Genomic DNA, 19,540 nt, shown 5'->3' with positions numbered 1-19,540 from the left:
GATTCGTAACCACTACGCTACGCTACCAGATGTCCATTATATTATTTTTAACTTACCTTACATTGATTTTCTTTGTATTTATTTTATCTTTCCCTGTAGGTTCAAAATTTTCCAAAATGAAAATCTGAAGGAAATTCAAGTTCCTCAGGATACTTGTGTCTTAGATTAGTCAAGCTTCTGGTTAGACATTCCTGTAGCCTCATGTACGTTTTTTTCTTTCTGGGTTGTACTATAGTTGTAGTTCAGTGACATGGGGTTGGTTGTGACTCATAGTGAACCTGTACAGTGGAAAGCACATACGTAGGTCCATTAAATGGTACCCTCATGAGAGAAAAGACTTCGTGTCTGAACCATTACCTGGCACAGATTGGGCACTCAACAAACATGGTTGGATAAATGAAAAACTTGACCATATCTCATCATATATTTTCCCTGTGATTGATACTGAACCTAATCAGTATCAGAAATATTCTGATTGATTGATATAAAGTTGAAAAAGAATTAGGAGCCAAAATTCAAGATTTCAAGTGGTTTGTGTTAATTCAAAGAAAATATTGTGTACTGCAGCTTCCACAGAGGTCACATAAGGCAATAAGCTTTCTTTCACAGGTTTCAGAGCTCTATAACATTTTGCCCCTTCTCAAGTCATGATTTAAAAATTTAAATAGAGAACACCAATTTATGAATCAATTTAACTTTGTGCAATAAATAGAGTTTTTAAATATGATTTGAGATGAAACAAAATTATTTTCCAAAAATAATAAAATACAGCAAAATGTTATCAGTAATATTTTCATTCTAGATAAAATTTAAAAGACCTAGTAGAGCAGTGGGTTATGCATTGGAATTTTCACTGCAATGTCAGCAGTTCAAATCCACCAGTCTCTCACCCGAGAAAGATGAGTCTTTCTGCTCCCATAAAGGTCTACAGTCTCAGAAACCCTATACAGGGTTGCTATGAGTCAGAATCAATTTGAGGACATGTTTTAGAAGTGGCAGTGGTAGGTAAACATTGAATAAAAGAGTTGTAGGAAAGAATGAAATTGTTTGATTCACAGTTATCCAACTAGAGCCCTGGGGGTGACTCATAGCTGCTCTGTTAAGAGGTAAAGGATGAAAGGATTGTGAGTATCCTGTTTGCATGCAGAGCAAACTTTTAGGAACTTTATATATTGTATATTCTTATAAGGTTTTCTTTTTTAGAATAAGATCTGCTCTCAATACAAACCAAAAGCTTAAAGCTACCTATCTTTACCAATCTACCCTTCTGATGTAGCAATCCGAGCCAAAGATTCCAGAACAGAGGGATATACAACCTCTGAACACATTTACTTAGGGTGAAAAAGTCACACTCTATCATTAAATACTTTGGAGTGCTATAAACTTCTCCCTTTTATTAATCCAGAATTCACATTCCTGAAACTGTGATTCATCTATTAAATCCCATATTCTGGAGACAGATAAAATAATTCCAGTCCTTCAACTCCATGACTGCCCTTCAAAGAGTCAAAGGGAGCTTTTATTATGTCTCTAAATCTGTTTCATAACAACAGTGATGGGTCAGTGGTAGAATTCTTATTTTTTTAGGCAAGCAATGGACTTCTGGTGTGGTGCTATGAATCAGCACTTGACTGTGAACCACAAGGTCAGCAGTTCAAACCCACAAGCAGCTCCTTGAAAACCCTATACAGGGTTGCAGTGAGTTTAAATTGACTGGATGGCACTTAACAACAACAACAACAATGCAAATAATAGAGTACTGGTGTGGCATTTATCCAGGATAAGCACTGGACTGCAAAGTCACTTTGAACCACATAGTCAGTGGTTCCAACTCACCAGTTGCTCCTCTGAAGTACTAGATAGGATTCCTATGATTCAGAACGAACTCAACAGCACTTAACAGCAATAATGCAGGTAATAGCATCATATGCATGTGAAAGTTGAACAATGAATAAGGAAGACCATAGAAAACTTGATGCATTTGAGTTATGGTGTTAGAGAAGTATATTAAATTGCCATGGAATCCCAGAAGAACAAATTTGTGTTGGGAAAAATATAGACAGAATGCTCTTTAGAAGCCAGGATGGCAAGATGTAGTCTTTCATACTTTGGGCATGTTATTAAGAGGGACCAATCCTTGGATAAAGGCACCATGCTTGGCATAATAGCACCAACAATGGGCTCAAGCATAGCAACAATTGTGAGGATGGCACAGGACCAGGCATTTTGTTCTGTTGTTCTATGTTTCTATGGTTCAGAATTGACTCAATGTCACCTGAAAACAGCAACAACATACAGGAAAGGGGTTAAATTCCCAGACAGTGCACATCATGCATTCACCACCCATCTATCAGGGTAGGCTTTTGTGTTGTTATGATGTTGAACAGGTTTTAGCAAAGCTTACAGAAAGAAAGGCCTACTTTTGAAAGCCGTATGAGTCAGTGTTTGTTTCATTGTACTCTCATGGATCTGGAAGTGACTTGACAGCTGCTACAATTGCTAAAAGTTGGAACTGACTTGACAGTGTATAACCACAACAACAACAATAACGAATTTACTTCCAATTAAATAAATGTCCCCCACCTTTAGGATGCAATTGTCTATATACTTCTCTGTCAACAAATTCTTATGTAAGCATTTTTGTAAGCTTAGAAAAATTTTTTATTCATCATAGATTCTAACTCTTAATTTATCTAACCCCAATCTTCATTTGCTTTTTTTAAATGTTTTATTGTAAATTATGTGATAGTTTACATGGGAGAACATTAGCTTTACATTCATCCTATTGTATATCATTTCATTGCCATGGTTATAATTCCCTCCATGCATCATCAACCAACCAAAGGTATACTCTGCAAGCCTGTCCCCTGGTTGTAAGCACACAGCCCCTCTCCCTAAAGTCTAAAGTCCCCAGCTGCTTCATCTCTACATATCATTATCTCTGTCTCCATCTCTAGCATTACTGCTTCTCTGGGTAGGGTCCCGCTCTCTGCTTTTACCCCTGATGGTTCCAGAGACCTCCTTTCCTAGACTGCAAAGTCAATCACTCCCCTCCTTTTGCTACAAAATGTCTACCTTTACATTTCCAAGCCTCACAGTCAGTCCTGATAGTAATTATTCACTATTGTACCACATGAGTGCTATCCCCATCTCCTTTCATCAGCTCCTCCCAGACAGATTGGATACTATTTAGTGGAGATTCTACCTTCCTCTGCAATCTTTGGATGTAGGCTCCCTCTTGAAAACTTATAAGCCAGTCACTTTTTGCCTTTGTATACTCCCTCTCCCCCGCGCATTTTGGGTAGCCAATGTCCAAGTTGCCCATCCATGTCTACTCTGTGTATGGAGCTGGTGTCCTCACTTGTTTTTGAACTTACAGCAAATTTTATGATTTTTTTTCTAATGTTTTATGCCAAAAGTATTACACACACACACACACACACACACACCCTCATCCACTGCTATAATCCAGTTCAGCATGTCTATGAATTCCCTTTTTATAGATTCAATAGTTCTAGTTTTGATTACACTTCTGTTGGACCAGAAATACAATATATCAATTACTGGTTTCTCAGTCACTGGTTGCCTTTTTGGATAATTAAATCATAAGACATGAACTGCTTTCATTTTTTATGAAACTGGAACAGAAGAATGAAATGCTGTAGACGTTAAAGACTGGGCTTGTTTACATGAGAGCTTCCAACTATGAACTCTTGCAATCCCCCTGGGTGATTTTCTGAGTGTCTTATAAATCCTTTCTGACATCATCTATCACAAGCAGGTAGATCTTGATTTAGATGTATTTTCTGCAGTAAGTCAGATGATGTAGTCAAGTTAAAGTTTTAACTATTGAGATTGGGATACTATGTGTTCATTTTTTGAAAACTTTTCATCACACGTGCAACATTTTATTGATTTTTAAGAGAGAGATAATGGTTTTGTAATCTATCTTTTAAAACGAATTTTGAGTTTCCATCATTACTGTATAATTTTCTAGTGAGAAATACCTTTAATATACACTGGAAAAAAATTCCAGGAAATGAAATCAAGTATCAATACATGAAACTCTTTTGTAAAACAGCACACCAATAATTGATTTTTTACTCTTAGCTATGCTTTTTTCAGTAGCTGAGTCTAGCAGAGATTGTATCTAATTTGAGGGAGGACGTACAGATGCATGAATAAAGGAGCAGAGAGATATATAGAAAATAAGGGACATATTTTTAAGCCAATTAACACAGCTTAATCTGTTAGGGAAGTTCTGAGAATTGGTCTATAAAATGCACTCTTTCGAATTATCCTCTCCAGGAGTAAGAGAGTTAGGGTTTTTACACCCACAGCCAATCAGTCATTGATTAAGAAGAGCCCCTGGGAGAGATTTTAATTCCTGTATCTGTGCTACAAGGACAAGGAGGGGTTTTTACACAGTCTGAAGACAGTCCTCAGACAAAATGCCAGTGCTGCTATGGGAAGTCAGCCCAGCTCTCTTGGGAATGATAAGAAAATCTGAGAGGAGATGAGTGGAACACGAACAGCATCTGCTAAGTCCATTTATTTTAGAATGTGGAAAGTAACAAAAGGCTAAGGGAGAAATCAATATATAGTCACTACCCGAACAGTGAAAACAGATAAAGGTCAGGCTGAACATCCACAATGGAGTTCAGAAAAGCTGTAACATTGCAGTGATAAGTCATATTCTAAAGGTCTACCTTCCCTAGGTGATCTCCTCAGTACTATCTTTTTGTCATGCTGACTGAAGGCACACCATTTAGAGTTTGATCTGGCTTCACAAAGCACTCTGAAAAATTCCTCTGAACATTCAGACTACATTTCAGTAACAGTATATTACCACTCTTCAGACTGCAGGAAGGACTAAGAGCTATTGACTACCGACCTCATGGTGTGAAGGAGTCTAATCAGACTCCATTCTTTCTGAAACCTAAGAGAGGGCATTCTTTCTGAAACCAACTGAGAGAACACACATTTTAATGAAGGTGAGAGGAAGAGGAGAAGTGAAAATGACCACCAGATCCTGGAAAGCTTCACATATTTACTTTTAGGGCTACCTGTTTCTGAAAAGTCATTCTCCAAACCTTGTGTCTTTGGACTCAGGGATAGTTCTCTTCATAATGAGGGTCAGTTTAAGCAATGGACATAATGAACTTCCCTGTCTTTCCTGCCCTGCCCTGTCCTTCCAATAGTCAATTGAATACTGCTATTCGGGACCTTGTACTCCAGCATCTCCAGTGTAGTTCCTATCTTGTCTCCTGTGACTGACTTCCTGAAGCTTTGAATGGCTACTTTGTAACTTAGCTCCTCTTTCCCCCTGTCCACTGCCTCCTTTTCCTAGCCTAGAAACTGGTACTCTGCTAATTGTGACCCGACACTGTCATCTGTGCCTGTCAAACCTGGACTTTCTACTATTTCCAGATCTTTTAAGTTCTAGCTCCCTTAGGATCCTCTCTGTCACCTCTAGCTTGCTTTCCAGAATCCTGCACCTCCTGTAAACTAAGAACACAAAGCAATTCCTACTGCAGCTTCTACTTTGTCATCCCAGCCCCAGTAGAGTCAAAGCTCAGGAAGTCACACAATAAGAACCCAGTGAATATACGGAAGCCTTGGAGCAAGAGTCAATAGATGAATAATATTAGGACCAAACTGAGTTCCAATAACAGGAGTAGTAGCTTCTTTCTGGTGCTTAGGACTCACTTATATTTCTGTATTTGTCTCTTACCACCCTCAAATCTTTTTTTTTTTTCTTTTTTTTTCCCTTAAAAACTTCTTAGTGAAAGTTTACAGACAAGATCATCAGTTTTACATTTAACAAATTATGCGCTTTGCTTCAATCCTTAACTCTTATACTGGTTGATGGTTTGGGAGCTATGTGCTATGGAGTTGGTTCTAACTCATAGTGAAATCTGTATAGGGTTTCTGAGTCTGTAATTCTTTACAGGAACAGAAAACCTCATGTTTCTGCTGTGGAGCAGCTGGTAGTTTTGAACCTGTGAGCTTGAGGTTAACAGTCTGACTCATAACCACTATACTACCAGAGATCCTTCAACTCTTATGCTAGAGTTGACCTTTTAAGGCAAAGTTTCAAACTATCATAAGTTTTGGGTGAGAAGTTCTGATGTGATTTGTATAAACACATACCCATATTTGGCTTTTATTATCAGAATTTAAATTTATAGGTAAAAATAAATTATTGTGGTTTTTTTTGTTTTGTTTTTTTGAGGACTTTACTTTGATGGTATATGTCAATGATTAACTGGCTTTAACTAATTCACTGCATTCAAGTCAATTCCAACTCTTAGAACTGCATGATAGTTCTTCTTAGGTTGTAAATATTTACAGAAGTAGAATAGCACATATTTTCCTCTTTGAGTGGCTTGTGGATTTGAACAGCCTACTTTGTGGTTAGCAGTCCAATACTTAACCCACTCTGCCATGAAACTCCTTGTCCATGATTAGAGATTTTAGATATATGAGATATATGCTTCAACTAATTACAGCAAACAATGTAAAGCTCAAATTTGGTGGAATAATGTTATAGTTTATATTTATCTAAGAAAGCCATTTACTTTTCAACATAATACAAAAATTAATTGCTGATGGCATAAACCAAACCTATTTTCATCAAACTAATTACAACCCATAGTGACACTATAAGAGTAGAACTGTTCCTTAGGGTTTCAGAGACTGTAAATATTTACAGCTTCATCTTTTTCCTGCAGATTGACTGATGGATTTGAACTGCCGATTTCGTTGTTGGAAGCCCAAGGTATTTCCCACAATGCCACCAGAAAAGGAGATAGAAAAAGAGTCCAGGAGTAAGTCAGACTTAAAAGAGTTCAAGAAAAGCAAGGAAGTAGTAAAAATCTTCAGTTTGAAGGCTTGGTCTTGTTCCTTAGCAAAATTGAATATGACTTGGTTAATTTTCAAGCAAGGCAAACCCATCTGTAGACCTGGTCTGGAATTAATTTTGTTGCTCCAAATTGGTAAAACATATGGCTGGGTGAGTCCTTAGATACATTTGTGCCCATTGAGTTGTGCCTTCCTTTTCACTTTTCCTCACATTTATTCTTATTTAAATCTTGACCACCTCCAAGTCCCTAGTGTGTTTAGTTTCTGCCCTGAATCTCATTTTCTTTAGCTATGATCTGGTTGTATTGCCTGCCCTTGACTAGGCCCTCTTCCTAAGAAATATGGTCTGCTCCATGTCTCTCTCTTACCAACATCTAGTCTCTTGTGGTACCTTTTCCTTGTCCCCCTTTCTCTCATACACACATAAACATAGATGTACACATATTCACATACATAGCACTTCAAGGTGCTGGTCAAAATAAACAGATTAAATGGAAATATAAAACACCATCCAACTATGAACTTCTCATGAGTGTCATTACATCCTTAATGCTCTAAATCATTTATTCTATGGTTTGGACTGAACTGTCTGATATTTAACCGAAGTTCAAAATACACTCAATTCTGTATCTTCTTGGATGTTTAATTGTTACTGTTGGCCACCACTCATCTATAAATTTTAGAGCCAACCTACCTTCTGTAGCTCAATTCTAACCCCTAACTCTTCCCCATCAGTTGCCAATGGGATCCCAGCATGCCTGTAAATTAAACAATATGCTGTCTTGTTGTATCTTTGCTTTCTTTCTATCCCTCATTAGAGTTTGATAGCACATAAGAGAAACATTCTTATTTACTTTGTTGTTGATAAGTGGATTCAGACTCATAGCAACCCTGTACAGGTTTTTTTGGGAGTAACTGATGGGTTCCAACTACTGACTTTGTGGTTCACCATAAAGTGCTGTTCCTACACACCAGCAGTCCATATTTATTTGCTTTACAGATGATAAACGTGAAGCACAAATAAATAATTCAAGATGTACATGGCAAACTGTTCAGAATGTATGACCACAAAATGTTGGAAAAAATAAATCACTTGTATCAATCAGTTAATATTTTTCTTTCCAGAACCATCTGTGCCCTTAAAGTCAGTAGGAGCAAGAAGTATTTCCTCAAGCAAAATCCGCAGACCATATCCTTATTAAGTAAATATCTAAATCTGCCCAGAAGCAGGCATTTACTCACACTTCATATGCAGAATCAGTTTAATTATACGTTGGTTTATATCTTCTTGCCCATCAACATCCGCTATTTCTAGAAAATATCAATCCATATATTGACATTGACTTGTGTTCATTCCTAATGGGAAGTTAGAGAAAAATAGCTGAAAAGAGCTCTATTTCATTTTTTAATTATGAAGCAAAAGTGACAGTTCATCTGGAATCTTGTCAAAGCAAGATAAAAAGGTAATTGATATTTGGTTCCTAGAAATATTTCTGGAGGAAAAATGCTTACCCTGAAATATATAAAGGGTTTCAAAAAGTTCATAGAGAAATGGAATTGAAAGATCATGGAATCTTTTTTGAGTCCCTTTGTACAAACACCTGAAAGATCTAGTTTTGTTAAGTGATTCCATCAAAGTGGATCAAAAAGTTTTGTTATTTACACTTATGGGTCTTACTTTGTTTTGTTTTTCTTTCAACATTGCATGGCACAAGTAATGTCCATCAATTACTATCTGAACAAAATCACATAACCTAATTACATATTCATACTTCAGACATATTGTCAGGAGGGACCAATTGCTGGAGAAGGATATTATGTTTGGTAAGGTGGAGGGTCAGAGAAAAAGAGGGAGACCCCAATGAGTTGAATTGGCCAAATGGCAGCATCGATGGACTCAAGCGTGGCAACAGTAGTGAGGTTGGCCTAGGACTGGGCAGTGTTTCATTCTGCTGTGCATAAGGTCGCTATGAGTCGGTACTGACTTGATGGCACCTAACAACAACAACAACAACAACAACAAATTACATATTATTATAGGGAGTAATTATTACAGAAGCAGAGTAGAGATGCTTTTTGCTATTTTTAATCTATTTTTACTGTTTGTCCCTTGATGATTATTTCTTAGCTTAGGTTAGGACCCAATTTGTCCATCTGTTACTGCTGCTAAATGAAGATTGATTTATAAAGAAGACTTGCCTGTGGTAGCTGCAATTTTTTAGTCTTTGTTAAGAAAGTTTAAAGAAAAAAATATTTGCCTTCAAGAAATTTACACTTATGGAGATAGTTTCACTGGCCAAAGACTGCTGAGGAGTACAGAGGAAAGGGGGCACTGAGGCCACATAAAGCAGTTTTGTCTTTTGTTTCATTTTATTTTAAGAGCTTCATCTGTAAAAGTAGGTTATGATGCTGTTGCCAGTAGGTGCCATCAGTTGGTTCTGACTCATAGCAAGTCTATGCACAAGAGAATAAAACAAAGCTAAGTTTGTGCCATCCTTACGATTGTTATGCTTGAGCCCTTGCTGACACTGTGTCAACTTGGGGGGGTCTTCCTCTTTTTCAATGACATTCCACTTTTACAAGCATGATGCCCTTCTCCAGGCACTGATCCCTCCTGAAAACATGTCCAAGGTATCAGAGACAAAACTTTGCCATCCTCCCTCCTATGGAGCATTCTGGTTGTACTTCTTCCAAGATGCATTTGTTTATTCTTCTGACAAGCCATGGTATTTTCAATATTCTTCTCCAACACTATAATTCAAATGTGTTGAATCTTCTGTGGTCTTCCTTATTTATTGAACAACTTTAATATACGTATGAGGCTATTGAAAATTCCATGATTTGGGTCAGACACAACTATGTCTTCAAACTGACATCTTTGTCTTTTAACACTTTAAAGAGGTCTTTTGAAGCAGATTTGCCTAATGTAATATATCCTTTAATTCCTTGACTGTTGCACCTGTGAGTGTTCATTTTGAATGCAGGCAAAATAAAATCTTCAACTACTTCATTTTTTTTTCTGATTTATCATCATATTAGTTATTGGTTCAGTTGTGATGATTTTCATTTTCTTTCACACTGAGGTGCAATCCATACGGAAGGCTGTAATCTTTTAACTTCATAAGTATTTTAAGACCTCTTCAGCATGACTTGCTGTAAACATATTGTAGGTTGTTAATGAGTTTTCACCCAATACTGATGCCATATTTTTCTTCATATAATCCACCTTCTCAGATTATTACAACATACATGCAGATTGAATAAGTATGGATTAAGAATACAACCATGGCACACATCCTTCCTGATTTTAAACTATTTAATATCTCCTTGTTCCGTTTGAATGGCTGCCTCTTGGTCTACATGCAGGTTCTACATGAGCAAAAATTAAGTGTTCTGAAATACCCATTCTTCACAATATTGTCAATAGTTTGTTATGATCTACTCAGTCAAATGCCTTTGCATAGTCAATAAAGCACAAGTAAACAACTCTCTGATATTCTCTACTTTTAGCCAAGATCCATCTGATGTCAGAAATGATATCCTTATTCTACATCCTCTTCTGAATCAGACTTGAATTTCTAGATCAATTAAAACTTAAAAATTAGATCAACATATATCTGTTGATGTATGACTGTAACTCATTTTGAACAATGTTTGGTAGAATTTTACTTGCATGAAATATTGATGATATTGTCTGCTGATACATTCTGCTGGTTTACCTTTCTTTGAAATGAGCACAAATATGATTCTTTTTCAATAAGTTGGGCAGGTAGCTGTCTTTCAAATTTCTTGATATAGATAAGTGAGTACCTCTAGCACTACATCAGTTTGATGAAACATTTCAACATGTGTTTTGTCAATTCCTACATGCTTGTCTTTGCCAATACCTTCAGTGTAGTTTGGACATCTTCCTCCAGTACCATCAGTTCTTGATTATATGGTACCTCTTGAAATGGTTGAACATCAATGAATTATTTTTTATGTATATCAATGAATCTGTATATTCCTTCTGTCTTCTTCTGATACTTCCTGTGTCATTCAATATTTTCCCCAGGTTGTTGTTGTTAAGTGTCATTGAGTTGGTCCCAATTTATAGTGACCCTCTATAGGCTTTCTGAGGAATAGTTGATGGATTAGAACCACCAACCTCATTGTTAGCAGTTAATTCAGTATCCTATAGCACCATCCAGCACTCCATTTTGCCCATAGAATCCTTGAACTCAGGACATGAAAATTTCTTCAGTTCTTTCAGCTTAAGCAATGCTGAGCATATTCTTCCCTTTTGGTTTTCTAACTCCAGATATTGGCATTACAATGTTTACTTTGTTTCTTCGAGTTGCCCTGTGAAATGTTCTGTTCAACTCTTATGCCTCCCCATTTCTTCCATTCACCTCAATTTATTTATGATCAAGATTAAGTTTCAGAGTCTTCTCTGATCCATTTTGCTGTTTTTGTTTTGTTTTGTTTTTTCCCTCTATTTTGGCTTTTTAATGTCCTTTTGCTTATATCATGTATGAAGTTCTTAATGTCATCCCACAACTCTTCTGGTCTCCGGTCGTTCGTAGCTAATGTATCAAAACTGCTCTTGAGATGATCTCTAAATTCAGGTAGGATGTGTTCAAGGTCATATTTTGGCTTGTTTTAACTATCTTCAGCTTCAACCTGAAATTACATATGGAAGACAGATGATCTATTCGACATGCAGCCCCTGACCTTGTTTTCACTGATGATATTGAGCTTCTAAATCATCTCTTTCCATGTTTTTGTTGTTAACTGCTTTCAAATTAATTTTGACCCATAGAGACCCTATATAGGGTTTCTGAGGAGCAACTGGTGAGCTTGAACCACCAATCTTGCAGTTGAAACGGCTTGCAGTCAGTCTGGCGCATTAACCCACAACATCACATTCCAATGTACTCCATCTGATGAGGTTCACGTGTAGGGTTCCTTATATATTCCTGAAAAAGTGTATTTGCATTGTTTAAGTAGTTGGTGTTTCAAAATTCTATCAAACTACCTTCATCATCATTTCTATCACCAAACCAAGTTTTCCAATATTTATCCTTTCTCTGTTTCCAGTTTTCTCACTCCAATCACTAGTAATTATCAATGATTCTTCATTGCATATTTGATCGCTTTCAGAATAAAAAACTGTTAGAATTCTTCAATGAGATCATCACTAGCTTTAGTGGCTGGTGCATACATTTGAATACTAGTGATATTAACTGGTTTTCCTTGTAGACATATTACAGATTTCCTATTACAGACAGCATTATACTTCAAGAGACATCTTGAAATGCTCTTTTTTTGAAGATGAATGTAACACAGTTCCTCTTATATTTGTCATTCTTAGCGTAGTAAACCATGTTATTATTGTTGTTAAGTGCCGTCAAGTTGGTTCCCACCCTTAGTGACCCAGTATAGGGTTTCCGCGGAGTGGCTGGTGAGCTTGAACAGTTGACTCTGCAATTTAAACAATTTTGCATTCCAGCACATTAACCCACGGTGCCACGCCAGGACTCCATAGTAAATCATAAGATTGTTTATTTCAAAATAGCCAATCCAAGTCCATTTCGGCTTACCAATACCTACGATATTGATCTTTATGCATTCCATTTTTTTATTTTATGTGTTCCAGCAAGCACGAGGCTGGTAACCACAAGGTCAGCAGTTCAAACACACCAGGTACTATAGGAAACCCTATACACCACCTCTAGGAGTTGGTACCAATTCAGTAGCACACAACAACATACTTGATACTTTTCACATTCAGATTCTTAATGAACATTTGCAAATGTTTCTTTTAATTTTGAGTTGTGCCCCATTAATGACTAAAGAGCCTCAAGTAATTATGGTAAACTCTGCTTTGTGAAAACAGTTATTCTCCAGTCATATTTTAAGTGACTTCCAATCTGTGGGTTTCATCTTCCAGTGGTATATCAGATAATGTTCCACTGCTATTAAGGTTTTCTGTGGCTAACTATTCAGAAGTGGTCTGCCTTTCAATTATTTTAGTCTGTCTGCTCCACTGAAACTTGTCCACCATAAGTGACCTCACTGGTATTTAAAATACCAGTCACATAGCTTCCAGCATCACAGCAATACACAAGCTACCATAATATGACAGATTGACAGACAAGTTATGGGCAGGTTATAATACAGACTATCAAAAGTCCTTTTCAACCAAAAGGTGAAATGACAAAAATATAGCTTGTTGTCACATAAACTCAAATTTTAAACATTTTCCCCAGTAGGTATATTTAAAAAAAAATTGTATCATAAAATATTTGTGAAAATGCTGACTAGACCAAAGGGAGGTACATAAAACAATGAAAATATTCTTAAGGGTGATAAAATTGAAAGGTAAGTAGAGTCTTTATAATCACTATTAATGGAAAAGTCACAACTATTCATTTCTCCCCCTCTTACAAAATAGGCAAAAACCACTGAAACATTGGAGTTAATTATATAATTTAGAAATAAATATACATAAAAACTTAAAATACAAAAACTACAACCTTTGGTATGGGTTGCACCTCAATATAAAGAAAAACAAAACAAAACAAAACAATGCTTACCACTGGACCAATCAATAACATCATAATAAATGGAGGAAAGATTGAAGTTATCAAAACTTCATTTTTCTTATTTTTCTTGGATCTACTATCAACACTTATGGAAGAAAGAGTCAAGAAATCAAATTACATATTGCATTAGGCAAATCTGCTGCAAAAGAATTCTTTAAAGTGTTCAAGAGCTAAGATGTCAGTTTGAGGATTAAGATGAACCTGATCCAAGCCAAGATAGCCTCATAAACATGTGAAAGTTGGACAATGAATAAGCAAGAGCATAGAAAAACTGATGCATTTGAGTTATGGTGCTGGAAAAGAATATTAAAAGTACTATGTACTTTTAGAAGAGCAAACAAATACGTGTTTGGGGAGGCACAATCAGATGCTCCTTATAACCCAAGATAACCAGACTTCATCTCTTACAATTCAGACATATTATCAGAAGGGATCAGTCCCTTGAGAAGGACATGATGCTTGGTAACATGGAAGGTCAGGAAAAAGAGGGACTCCTTTAATGAAATAAACTGATACATTGGCAGCAGTAATGGGCTCCAGAGTGATGATTGTGAAGTTAGTGCATGACAGAGGAATATTTTGTTCTGTTGTTCATAAGGCTTCTCTGAGTTTGAATCAACTCAATGGCAACAACATACAACAACATACATAAAGAAAAGGAGATTTAGTTCTGTAGTGGGTTACAAGTAGGGCTGCTAACTGCAAGGTCAGCAGTTTGAAACTACCAGACACTCTGCAGGAAAAAGATGAGGTTTTCTGTTCCCATAAAGATTTACAGCCTCAGAAATGCTATACAGGGTCTCTGTGAGTCATAATAGATTCCATGGCACATAATCACCACCATACATAAGTACAAGCAGCCCTGTGTGTACTGTGTGATGGACCACAAGGTCAGTGGTTTGAATCCACAAGCTGCCCTGCAGGAAAAAGATGAGGTTTTATGGTCGGGTGAATTTTACAACCTTCTAAAATTTTACAATTTTAGAAGATTGCTATGAATCAGCACTGACTTGACGGCACATAGCAGTAGCAGAACGCATAGATTGGACAGCATACAACCAATATCTACCAACCACACATAAGGAAGATCCTGGATGGTACAAATGTTTAACATTCTTGACTACTAACCAAAAAGTTGATAGTTGAGTCTATCTAAAAGTACCTAGAAAAAAGATCTGGCAATCTACTTCTGAAAATTCAGCCTTGGAAAACTCTATGGAACACAATTCCACTCTGAGTCTCCAAGACTGGTAATCAACTTGATAGCACTGTTAGATTTGGAAGTAGTGCAAACAGTTTCCTTGGACTACTAGCTGAAGATTTGGTGGTAATGTCGCAGAAGAAACATACGTGATTGCACTGAGTTGGAATCAACTTGATAGTAACTGGTTTATTATATTTTGTACATGCAGAGTCCTGGTGTGGCACTACTGTAGGATATGTACCGGCCAGCTAACCACAGGTCTGTGGTTCAATCTCACCAGCCGCTCCTTGGAAACCCTATAGAGGGTCTCTATGAGTCAGAACCATGGTACTTTTAATGTTCTTCTCCAGAAACAAAACTCACATGTATCAATTCTTCTAAGGTTTTGCTTATTCACAGTCCAATTTTCACATTTGAGGCAACTTAGTCCTCAAACTAATGTATTTTCTCTTGAATACTTTAAAAAGGTCTTGTGCAGCAGATTCGTAAGTTGTTTGATTTCTTGACTGCTGCTTCCATGAGTGTTGATTGTGGATCCAAGCAAAAGGAAGTCTTCATCAACTTCATTTTTTTTCTGTTTTTCATGATGTTATTTATTGGTCCAGTGGTGAGCATTTTTGTTTCCTTTACATTCAGTTCTGACTCATAGCAACCCTATATTGGGTTTCTGAGGTTGTAATTCTTTGCTGCGGGAGCAGAGAACCTCATCTTTCTCCTGTGTAGTGGTAGATGAGCTCGAAGCACATCCACTTTGTGGTTCAGTGCTTATTATATGGAGCCACCATACGCATACCAAAAGAGGTTTAAAAGGAAAGCAGAACTTTATATTACTGTTGTTGTTGTTGATGCTAAGTGCTGTCTAGTTGGTTTGGACGTATAGTGATCTGGTATAGGGTTTCCAAAGAGTGGCTGGTGAATTTGAATTATGGATCTTGAGGTTAAAGCCATCTTGCATTATCCTGTAGTGCCATACCAGTACTGCTGCTATTTAGCTATTCTTTAAGAATACAAATGTGCCCCTTTTTAAAATTCCTTGTATTAATATATGTTGTTGTTACATGTCGTAGAGTCGGTTCTGACTCACATTGACCCTGTATAGGGTTACTGAGGAGTGGCCAGTGACCTTGAACCATTGATCTTGTGGTTCAAACCGACCTTGAAATCCAGCTCATTAACCAACAACACCACACAATAGGAGTCCTGGTCTGGTGCTGCAGGATAAGCATTGGGCTGAGAACCACTATGTGAACTGCTATGTGCTGGAACTGGCTCAAAGGCACTTAAAAACAACAAATATAAATAAGCCACATAATTGGATTTATTGTATTTTGTAAATGTACATTGAACAGTTGTCAGAAATAGCACAGGGGTTGCTGGGTGAAATAGAGAAGTCAGTCATGGGCTCCAATTGGCTACCAACATCCATGACAACTGTTGCCTATAGGACAACTAAATTTAGTATTCTTTGAAGAGCTTCTTCTGTTTGTACAACAGCAAAGGTAACAACAGTAACCACAGTTTCCAACTTTCAAGTTATTTTTCTGTCAGTTTTCTCAATTGCATTTTACAACAGTCACATTAAATAAATGTCAAGTATGATTAACCGAATTAACCTAGAGATTGCTTACCAGAACTATATGTGCTTGTGTTTTTATTGCTGGCTAGTCAATTCTGAATCATGACGATCCTATATAGGGTTTTCAAGGATCAGCTGGTGGGTTTGAACTGCCAACCTTGTGATTAGCAGCCCAGTGCTAATCCTAGGGTATGGTAATAGGTAAGAAGTGTACTCAAAATTTATAAAACTGACAAAGAGAATGAATGTGACTACCATATATATTGTTCTTACCTTACTTTTCCCTTTCAAAAATAATTATTCACTCTTTCAGTTATAGCCTAAATCTGTACTATTTAAGAATTTTCGCTATCTTTCATCCTTTATAAATCAATCATCTTTAAACTTTTATTCTATTCATTTCCTTTTCTTCATATTTTAACAGCTTTATTGAGATATGATTCATATGCCGTAACGTTCACCTATTTAATGTGTACAATTCCATAGGTTTTAGTGTAGTCTCATGGTGTTTATGGCTCTATTGACCTCATTTATTTCTATATATGGGATTATCATTGTTATTGCTGTTAAGTGCTGTGTGCTTTGTTCCGACTCATAGAAACCCTGCATGGGGTTTCCTATGAGTGGCATAGTGAATTTGAGCTGCTAATCTTACAGTTCAAACTGACATTGTGATCTAGTGCATTTCCCACAGTGCCATCAGGTACGGAGGTGGTGGTTACATGCTGTGGAGTCGGTTCTGACTCATAGGGACTCTGTTTAGGGTTTCTGAGGAGGCTCAAAGCCTCATCTTTCTCCTGTGGAATGGCTTTGATCAGCGGACCTTGTGATTAGCCGTTCAATTTGTAACCACTCCTTATCACACCAGGTATAGCAATCCATAAATATTACATAAATCAAGAGAAATGTCTAGACTATTTATATAATTTAAAGAGTTCTGGTGTGGTGCTGTAGGATAAGTACTAGACTGCTAACCCAAGTTTGGTTCAAAACCACCAGCCTCTCCTTGGAAACCCTATACAGGGAGTTTCAAAGATATCAAGTGATTTGTCTAAACAGGCACAATTAATGCCAGCACTGTTACTAATATCCAGGATTCTTTACTTGTAGCCTTCAACACAATCTAGCATACAAGCCTTGATGGATGAGTTTGAACAGTATGAATAATTCCCAGACAAAGACAATTTTTAACAGAAGGGTTTGTTATGGTTACATTTTAGCATTCATATTTCAAGTATTATTTCCATGCAAAGTCTGTTGGCAGCACTGTTGTAAGGTGCCATTGAGTACATTGATACTCACAATGACCCTGTGTGTACAGTGACCTTTGAAAGAAGATCACTAAGCCTGCCTTCAAAATCACCTTTGTGTGAGTTCTACTCTCCAAACTTTAGGTAAGTAATCACATTAACTAAATTGAAAATATTTTTTGTGAAAAGGATGAAGAAAGAAAAATGAACTAATGCATTATTGATGGTAAGGATTTGTTTTCACAGTGATCAACAATTGTTGTTGTTGTTTTGTGCCGTGAAGTCAGTTCCGACTCAGCGACCCGGTACAGGTTTTCCAAAGCTGTAAATCTTTATGGGAGCAGAAAGCCTCATCTTTCTCCTGCAGAACATCTGGAAGTTTCGAACTGCCATTCCTGAGGTTCACAGCCCGATTCATAACCACTAAGCTACTTAGTTACCTTTAAATGTTAAATGCACCATTATCAAACTCTCTATTACCATGTCTCCACAGTTCTTGTCATGTTTGTTTTATTGGCAGCTGCCTACATCTTAAATTAATGTGATTTAATTTAATTGTAAGTTGCAGCCAAGCTGATTCTGATTCATGCCATCCCCACATGTTGTAAAGCTGAACTGCACTCCAAAGGGTTTTCAAGGATATGACCTGCTGTAGATGGGCAGGCCTATCTTACAAGGCACCCATGGGTGGATTTGAGTCACTAACCTCTGGCCAGTATTCAAGTACTTAATCATTTGTTCCACCAAGGACTGCACTGAATTCTAACAATGTTTTAATATTTATAAGGAACCTTTACTGGAGATCCACTTGATCAGCAGTTCAAATCCACCAGCTATTCCTCAGAAACCCTGTACAGGGTCACTTTGAGTCAAAATTGACTTGACTGCACCACCAATGACAACTGGAGAAACAGGGTATTCTGGACTATATGTTAATCCTTCACAATATAAGTGCCTTCAAGATTTCATGAGTGAGCTGCAGAATTATATTCAGTGCAACTTTGGGAAATTTGCTCTTTCTGATGCCTTCTTTCTGGCCCACATGATGGACCTACTCTACACATTGAGATCTCCAGCGTGTCACCTCCAACTGCTCATCAGTCTTCCTGCCAAGTGATTTTACAACACTTGTAGGTAAAGACTCATAGTCTACTCTTTCATAAGCCATATAAATATGGGCCTCTGTTACTCACCTTCATGACTAGCTCAGTATTATGATACACTGAAATGAAACAAAAGCTACTCTTAAGTGCCTGAAAAGTCAAGCAGATCTTTTCTGAAAGATTCTTGATGGAGAGGAATCAAATCACTATATAAAATATAACACAGAGAACTGTTACCATAGTTATTCAGTTATTGAATAGTCCACTAGATTTCCTGCTTTATTATATTTGTCTTGAATCCTTATGGCTTGAGTACATTATAATGCTCAGAAGATGTTTTTTAATTAAATTATTTAATTTCAGCATGCAGAAACATCAATACTGATTCAAGGTAAAATCCACCCACTGATCATAGTTGAGCTGTCTAAAACACATGCATGAAACCTAACCTGTTTCCATGTGAAAAATTATGAAGATATATATGCTATTGTTGTTAAGTGCTATAGAGTTGGTTCTGACTCATGGAGACTCTGTGTAAGGTTACCAAGGAGTAGCTGATGAAATTAAACTCCTGATCTTGCAGTTAATAGTCCAGTGTTTACAGGTATATGTATATTGTTATTGTTAAGTGCCATCAAGTTGGTTCAGACTCACAGCAACCCTGTGTGGAGATTCCAAGGAGCATCCATGTGGTATGCTTGATCCTGTGAGCTTGATCTGCCAACCTAGTGGTTCAAACTTACCTTACAGTCCAACGCATTAATTCACAAGGCCACATCAGGACTCTTTGTATATATGTGCTGTTGTTATTAAGCGCCGTCAAATCAATTCCGACCCATAGCAACCCTGTATAGGGTTTCTGAAGAGTGGCTGGTGGACTTGAACTGCTGAACTTGTGGTTCAAACAGACCTTGAAGTGAAATGCATTAACCCACAGTGCCATACCAGCACTAGCT

At 37.1% G+C, this 19,540-nt stretch overlaps 1 pseudogene; it reads left to right on the top strand.

The window, feature by feature from the left end:
• LOC102825779 overlaps positions 1 to 19,540 on the top strand; it is a 41,252-nt pseudogene that overhangs the window by 19,002 nt on the left and 2,710 nt on the right.

Source organism: Chrysochloris asiatica, unplaced genomic scaffold, assembly GCF_000296735.1.
Source record: "Chrysochloris asiatica unplaced genomic scaffold, ChrAsi1.0 scaffold00131, whole genome shotgun sequence".
NCBI classification, from domain to species: Eukaryota; Metazoa; Chordata; class Mammalia; order Afrosoricida; family Chrysochloridae; genus Chrysochloris; species Chrysochloris asiatica.
This window is presented reverse-complemented; position numbering and strand designations above follow the sequence as displayed.